The following is a 9,034-nucleotide window of genomic DNA, read 5'->3' on the forward strand; positions in this document are numbered from 1 at the left end:
AGAAAAGTAGATTAAGGTGTAGGCTTTCATGTAAAAATAAAATTATTGGGATATCTTAGCACGTCTTTTTTAAATTTCAAAACGGTACTCACTTAAAAAACACGCCTCGTACATCTCACCTTTTCATCGATACTGAATCCACACGTCCGTCTGTGTGCGAGTTCTGTAGGGGATAATAGTTTTCTCCTTTTTTGGGCTGACTAGGCTTGTGGGGGGGGGGGGGAGGGGGAAGAGAGAAAGGTAACAACCCCCATTCTCCCGTCAGGTGGATACGTCCACGAACTCGTTACTGTTGACTGTTGTGTATAAGAAAGTTGCAAAGCAAGAAAATTGTAGCGAAATCGAAGAAGACATGCAGAGCAACGACGTTTGGTGCGGATACTCACTGTATATAAATGTAGCAAACTGCGCATAAACAGGAGGAAACGACCGGTATTATTACATTACATTCCGCAGTATATCAATGACAATTGTAACAGTTGTAAAATATTTATTTTTTTGAGATCTCTGTTTAAGTATACAGTGATCAGTCAGAATATTATGATCACCGACCTACTATCGATATAAACCCGTCCAGGCGATAGAAGCGCCACTTGGCGAGGAATGACTGCCAGTCAGATACACGCACGGTGCATGCAGCATCTGTGAGGGCGTTGTCGTGTGTAGAATGGGGAAAGCGCGCTATCTATCTGAGTATGATCGAGAGCAGATTGTGATGGTCCGAGCATTTTGGAACTGCTTAACTTGTCTGTTGTTCGAGGAGTGCAGTGGTGAGTGTCTTGAACACGTGCCGAAACTGAGAAGAAACCACGCCCAGGCGTCGTCGGGTTGGGCGGCCATACCTCATTACAGACGTCAGGCGTCGTAGGCTGGGCAGGCTGGTAAAACTGGACAGGCGGCGAACTCTGGTGGAATCAGACTTTAATGCTGGCAGAGTACGAGTGTGTCTGAACTCACAGTGCACCAAACGCTCCTAACAATGGGCCTCCGCAGCCGAGAAGCAGTACTTCTGCCATTGTTGAGACCACGACATCGTCAACTACGGCTGAAATGGGCTCGTGAGCACTATGGGATTTAACTTCTGTGGTCATCACTCCCCTAGAACTAAGAACTACTTAAACTTAACTAACCTAAGGACATCACACACATCTATGCCCGAGGCAGGATTCGAACCTGCGACCGTAGCGTACACTGGATGTAGACCATCTACACCCTTTCATGACGATCATGTTTCCAGATGGCTGTGGCATTTTTCAGCAAGATGATACGCAATGTCACTTGGCCAGGGATGTGATGGAGTGATTCGAGGAAGACAATAGCGAGTTCCAATTGATGTGCTGTCCCGCCCCCCCCCCCCTTCCCCCCAATGCGCCAGATCTGAACCTGATAAACACATCTGGTATATGACTGAGGGTGGCATCAGATCTTATCACCCCCTCCCGAGAATTTGCAGAAATTAGGTGACTTGTGTGTGCAGATGTGGTGCCAACTCCCTCCAGTTATTTACACACACACTTTGATGAAATGTATCCGGACAGCCTCAAAAACATACGCTTTTCATAATACGTGCATTGTGCTCCCACCTACTGCCAGGTACTCCAAATCAGCGAACTCAGTAGTCATTTGACATCGTCAGAGAGCAGAATGGGGCTCTCCGCGGATCTCACGGACTTCGAACGTGGTCAGGTGATTGGGTGTCACTTGTGTCATACGTCTGTTCGCGAGGTTTCCACACTCCTAAACCTCCCTAGGTCCACTGTTTCCGATGTGATAGTGAGGTGGAAACGTGAAGGGACACGTACAGCACAAAAGCGTACAGGCCGACCTAGTCTATTGACCATCGACAGTTGAAGAGGGTCGTAAAGTGGCAGACATCTATCTAGACCATCACACAGGAATTCCAAACTGCATCAGGATCCACTGCAAGTACAATGACAGTTTGGCGGAAGGTGAGAAAACTTGAATTTCATGGTCGAGCGGCTGTTCATAAGCCACACAGCACGCCGGTAAATGCCAAACGACGCCTCGTTTGGTGTAAGCAGCGTAAACATTGGATGACTGAACAGTGGAAAAACGTTGTGTGAAGTGATGAATCATGGTACACAATGTGGCGGCCCGAAGGCAGGGCGTGGGTATGGCGAATGCCCGGTGAACATCATCTGCCAGCGTGTGTAGTGCCGACAGTAAAATTTGGAGGCGGTGGTGTTATGGTGTGGTCGTGTTTTTCATGGAGGGGGCTTGCACCCCTTATTGTTTTGCGTGGCACTATCACAGCACAGGCGCAAATTGATGTTGGAACCACCTTCTTGCTTCCCACTGTTGAAGAGCAATTTGGGGATGGCGATTGCATCTTTCAACATTATCGAGCACCTGTTCATATTGCACGGCCGGTGGCGGAGTGGTTACATGACAATAACATCCCTGTAATGGACTGGCCTGCACAGATTCCTGACCTGAATCCTAAAGAATACCTTTGGGATGGTTTGGAACGCCGACTTCGTGCCAGGCCTCACAGACCGACATCGATACCTCCCCACAGTGCAGCACTCCGTGAAGAATGGGCTGCCATTCCCCAAGAAACCTTCCAGCTCCTGATTGAATGTACGTCTGCGAGAGTGGAAGCTGTCATCAAGGGTAAGGGTGGGCCAATACCATATTGAATTCCAGCATTACGGATGGAGGGCGTCACGAACTTGTAAGTCACTTTCAGCCATGTGTCCGGATACTCTTGAACACATGGTGTATTACAAATAGTAAAGGTCCAAACACAACACTTTGCGGAAAACTCCCAATGACACCCAGAACATTTTATTTCCTATTATTGACCTGCACTATTTTTCTCTATCACTCAGGTATCATCTGTTCAGAGGGTTCTGAATATCTAAATCCGTAGACGCGCAGTTTTTATTTGGAGAACCATGACGCTGGCGACCTCAAATGTTTTGCTGAGATTCACAAGCATACCGTTAAATGAGATCCCGTTGAATTCTCGGATGGAATTTGCACGTGCCGTCATGACCGACGCGAGTTCAGTGCTAGAAACTCCGTTTCTGTCCAGGAGAATCAGGGAAGCCAACATGCTTAAATTTTTTTCTTGACGATTTCACAGAAGTCGGAACTGTATTGTTAGTATCCACATCATCGTAGTTGCAGCTTTGCAGAAATTTGCATAATAGGTTTTGTTAATTGCACCAAAATAAGAAACGGCCAATAGTTTCACACAAGAGAAATTGTCGTTTGGGCAACACGGATAAATCGGCAGTAGCAGAACATGCACAAAGACGAAGGGACCACCAAATTCCTTTCTCTGATACTGTAGTTTTATCAAAATCGAGTAATTCCTATACTAGGATGCACAAAGAGGTCATAGAAATTCGCAAACACAAAACAACTTAATGAGAAAAGAAGAACCTGTGGGTTCAGTAATAAATAAATGTCCATAACACACTATCTAAAGCACTGGTCGGATGATGTCACTCACCGGCTGTTGCCTGGATACGTATAAGTGATGCAGACTGCTGAGCTTGTTTGAGGTTATAACTACTTTCTGAGTTATTACAGCCTCTGAAGGTGTCACCAGCATTAGAAGACGAAACGTAAGATAGAGAAATATGTCTTGGCCCATGGTCCTACCTAGAACACAAATATCATCAAAAATCTGAAGATGTCACCAGCATTAGAAGACGAAACGTAGGATAGAGAAATATTGTGAGTAGGCTGTTTATGTTTTCTTATTGGCAACGTTACGTAGCGCTCTGTATGAAAATCACTGGCTGTGCTGTGTGCAGTCTGTGGCTAGTTTGCATTGTTGTCTGCCATTGTAGTGTTGGGCAGCTGGATGTGAACAGCGCGTAGCCGCCAGCAGTGGTGGATGTGGGGAGAGAGATGGCGGAGTTTTGAAATTTGTAAGACTGGTTGTCATGAACTGCTATATATATTATGACTTTTGAACACTAGTAAGGTAAATACATTGTTTGTTCTCTATCAAAATCTTTAATTTGCTAACTATGCATATCAGTAGTTAGTGCCTTCGGTGGTTTGAATCTTTTATTTAGCTGGCAGTAGTGGCGCTCGCTGTATTGCTGTAGCTTGAGTAACGAAGATTTTTGTGAGGTAAGTGATTGTGAAAGGTATAGGTTAATGTTAGTCAGGGCCATTCTTTTGTAGGGATTTTTGAAAGTCAGATTGCGTTGCGCTAAAAATATTGTGTGTCAGTTTAAGCACAGTCATGTATAATTTTTCAAAGGGGACGTTTCAATATGTCTTGGCCCATGGCCCTATAACACAAACATCATCAAAAATCTGAAGATGTTACCAGCATTAGAAGACGAAACGTAAGATAGAGAAATATGTCTTGGCCTATGGCCCTACCTATAACACAAATAATATCAAAAATCTGAAGATGTCACCAGCATTAGAAGACGAAACGTAAGATAGAGAAATATGTCTCGGCCCATGGCCCTATAACACAAATATCATCAAAAATCTGAAGATGCCACCAGCATTAGAAGATGAAACGTAAGACAGAGAAATATGTCTTGGCCTATGGCTCTACCTATAACACAAATAATATCAAAATTTTATACAGAAATCATTCATTTTTCCTCATTGTAGTGTCTGTTCTGACACATTGTGAACTTTAAGTAGTTAAAGGATCTTCAACCCCTTACTGATTCATGAGTAGTTTTTGGCATTTCCAACACAGCAAACTTTAGGTAACCCATATCTTCTTCACAATCCCCATTGCATCTAACAACTTCACTATACCTGAGACTACTCTGTCTTCATTCCATAACACAGCCGGCCGCGGTAGTCTCGCGGTTCTAGGCGCGCAGTCCGGAACCGTGCGACTGCTACGGTCGCAGGTTCGAATCCTGCCTCGGGCATGGATGTGTGTGATGTCCTTAGGTTAGTTAGGTTTAAGTAGTTCTAAGTTCTAGGGGACTGATGACCACAGCAGTTGAGTCCCATAGTGCTCAGAGCCATTTGAACCATAACACAAATTCTTCATTTAAACCAACAAACTGATCTAATTCTTCATCGTCATAGTCTCCATTTGTTCATCTCTCCACATCTTTAATTAAATCATAACCCCTAAGAAAAAAGGCCGTACCATATCCCCCATCACACGTTCATTATTCTGACCAGCTACTGGTCAATTAATTCAAACACGTTTTGCATTCTCAGTTTATTATTCTTATTCTCATATGGTTCATCTCCAGTTCCTGACTGAACAACATTTGTAATTCCCTTTCGCCAAACAAAACTTACCATCTTTGATTTCTTCTCCTTTTTGCCTTTTTAAGTAACCCTCCAAAAATCCCTCATTAATGGCATTTTTATTTATTTGAAATAATTTCACTTCTGTATTACCATTACAATCACAGTACTGACTTAAGCATTTATTACTACAACTGATCCCAGTATTAAAACCATCATAAGCTCACACTGTGGAACGCCAACGTAGAGGTCCTTAGTTACTGCGTTATTCCTCCCCTCTTTGACTCTACATTGTTGTTATGGTTGACTGTGATCTGGCCATGATCTGGTTCTCCCTTCACAACCTCTATTACCATTTCTGTCTCTGTTATGAAATGTTGACTCCGTCTCGTAGATCACCTTTCTGGATAACAATTCCTATACTTATAGCCTTCCACTATCTATTATTTACTGTTAGTAAGGTTGCTATTACCACCAATTTTGTCTCCCAAAGTCAAATTTTGTCTCTTTGCTCTATCTAATGCCCTATCCAGAATGTGTACATATTTCAGAAACTGTCAGCTTGAATCATCTGCATCCTTAAACCAACTCCCCCTGTAGTCTCCAAATTTAACACATCAACTTGTTTTCAACTAAGTTTTGCAAAATTATTTCATAGCCGTCTTGTAACAGTTGAATTGCTTTTGGATATTCGTCACGTTCTCCTTCAAAGTACCCATATTTCTCCCACACTGATCATTAGTACCAGTTAGAAAGTTTGCTCTACTTACTCAGTTTTCTCATTTCAGTTATTGACCTATGACATTCTTATGACCTATGGCTATCTGGAAAGGACGTTTGAAATTTGATGTTTGGGCACACGCTACATGTCAGCCACCTTCAATTACACTGCAACTTGGATTCTGTGGAAGTCGCTCTGTTGCCTACATTATGCACCCTTTCAGTCAAACTTTCGTCTTGTCATCTGTACCTGCTAGTTGACCATTCACCTCGTTACTAAAATCAACTATCTGAGAACTGATCATATTGTTACGTGTTTCTTATATCTTGTTATCTATTGGCAGTATTCTTTTGAAATCTTGTTATCCATTTCCGGAAATGCTATCTTTTCGGCTGATTTCTTATGAAATCCTTTTATCTGTTCTGAAGCCTTGTTATCAATTCGGCAAAGTTCTTTTGAAATCCTGTTATCTGCACGACAAATATCTTGTGACGTTCACTACTTAGTCTGTGTTCTGTTTCAGAGAAGAGTTTACTCATTTCTTTAAACATTTGTTCTAGAGTGCTATTCTGCCCCGATAAAACACCTCTCACACTCTGCTCTACAACTGAATCGTTCCCTTCTACTGGTTTATGTTCCACTTCCACTGTCACAGGTTGGACTGCCATATCGAAAAATTTAAATATTCCATTTGTAGAAAAATATAAACAGAAATGTATAATTAGAAACACAAGCTAAGTTCCTCACAGTTTCTCAAGGCACAGCACAGCGTCAAAAAATGAGTGAATGATATGAGTATACTAATCATTGATGAAGGTTTCTCGGGCCTCCAGCCACGTGTCCGGATACTCTTGAATACATAGTGTATTACGAATAGTAAAGGTCCAAACACAACACTTCGCGGAAAACTCCCAATGACACCCAGAACATTTTATTTCCTATTATTGAACTGCACTAATTTTCTCTATCATTCAGGTATCATCTCTTCAGAGGGTCCTGAATATCTAAATCCGTAGACGCGCAGTTTTTGTTTGGAGAACCATGACGCTGGCGGAATCAAATGTTTTGCTGAGATTCACAAGCATACCATTAAATGAGCTCCCGTTGAATTATCGGATGGAATTTGCACACCTCTCACACTCTGCTCTACAACTGAATCGTTCCCTTCTACTGGTTTATGTTCCACTTCCACTGTCACAGGTTGGACTGCCATATCGAAAAATTTAAATATTCCATTTGTAGAAAAATATAAACAGAAATGCATAATTAGAAACACAAGCTACGTTCATCACAGTTTCTCAAGGCACAGCACAGCGTCAAAAAATGAGTGAATGATATGAGTATACTAATCATTGATGGAGGTATCTCGGGTCTCCAGCCGGGTGGTAGCGTTTTTTTTTTTTTTTTTTTTTTTTAATTCTTTATTCAACATCAAAATAATATTTATACAAAAGGAACCCACCACCTTAGTGATTAGTGGGTCATAACAATTCTACAATGTTGGATATTCAGCAGCTATTTTCATTATTATTATTATTATATTGGTACTATGTTTATTATTGTGAGCTACAGGCAGGATACTACAGGATAATAGGCAGACTACAGCTATTAATCTATTCTACTTGCTAATTGTTAATTTCTTCCTACTTGTTAATTCCTAACTGCCTGCAGCGTTACAGGAGTGTCAGCATAGATATAAACCTACTACTTTAGGCCCTGCTCATCGAGCTAATCCCGATGAGCGTGCCCCTGACACTGGGCGGGCCAAGATTGTTTGTCGCTGCAGGTTCCTAACTTAATATCTATATCTAAAGCTACAACTACTGTACTAACCTACGTCAATTCCGGTGCTTTACTCTTAGTTAATGTACCCTGGTCCCCCTAGTCCTGCACGTGACGGATTGCAACTGAAAAGTCGACCTGTCCACGCACAGGCGGTATAGGATCAGGGTAATTGGACACATTCGGTATATGTCGTTAGTCGTGAAAGTCCCTCAAGCATGCCGTCAGTACTTTCCGTGATACCTCATTTGCCAGTCCGTTTAGAGTTTCAAAAGTTCCTTCATGTCTTAATAGGTCATATGTGTTGGCTGGCTCTGAGCACTATGGGACTTAACTGCTGTGGTCATCAGTCCCCTAGAACTTAGAACTACTTAAACCTAACTAACCTAAGGACATCACATACATCCATGCCCAAGGCAGGATTCGAACCTGCGACCGTAGCGGTCGCGCTGTTCCAGACTGTAGCGCCTTTAACCGCTCGGCCACTCCGGCCGGCTCATATGTGTTGTTATGTGGTAGCTGTTGTCTTAGTGTTACTGCTACAGCATCTAAAAGGGGGCACTCGTAAACCACATGGTCGGGAGTGCCCTCCGAAGCACCACAGTCACACCCGGGTGTAGCCTTTTTCCCAAACCGACATAGGTATGTCGGGTAGGGCCCATGACCAGTGAGGAAGTGTATTAGACCCCGCCTTGGCTCGAAGTACTCCATCCCTAGCCTTTCCCTTACATTTGGCAAGAACCCAAAGGTTCTTCTGCCAGTTTCTTCTGTTTCCCAAGACTGCTGCCATAAGTCCTCGCCCCTTCTGCGTATTTCTCCCCTGTCCCTCACCAGTCCTCCCAGGATATTCTCTATTTTCGCGTTGTTCCCCTTCTTAACCCAATACCATGCTGCTTGTTCTCGTATTTTTATACCTAAAGGACAGGGTGGTAGCGTTTATATCTCACGACGTTTCGGGAAGTGTCATACTGCCCATCTTCTGGCGAAGTGTCGAGATTCGCGGAGAGCGGGCTATTTATATCCGCGGTCGCCCCCCTCCACTGGACCTCGGCTGGCTGCGGTGGAGCAGCGGCGTGCGCGCTGTGGTGGGGATGACGGTCGCCCCCGGCGACCGCGTTCGATTCTCGGTGTCTGCGTCCGCGCCGGAGGACGTCTTAAGGGCGCGCTCCCGACGGATTGCCGCTATCGCAGGGTTCCGTGCTGCGCTCAGTTGGTATCCCTCATCTCCGTCGACCAGATTTGTCGTGAATCCTCATTTCTATGGATTCTTTGATAACGCTTTCCCAGAAGCCAGATGCTCGGCACAGTACC

This window comes from Schistocerca piceifrons, chromosome 9 (assembly GCF_021461385.2).
Source record: "Schistocerca piceifrons isolate TAMUIC-IGC-003096 chromosome 9, iqSchPice1.1, whole genome shotgun sequence".
Classification (NCBI taxonomy): domain Eukaryota; kingdom Metazoa; phylum Arthropoda; class Insecta; order Orthoptera; family Acrididae; genus Schistocerca; species Schistocerca piceifrons.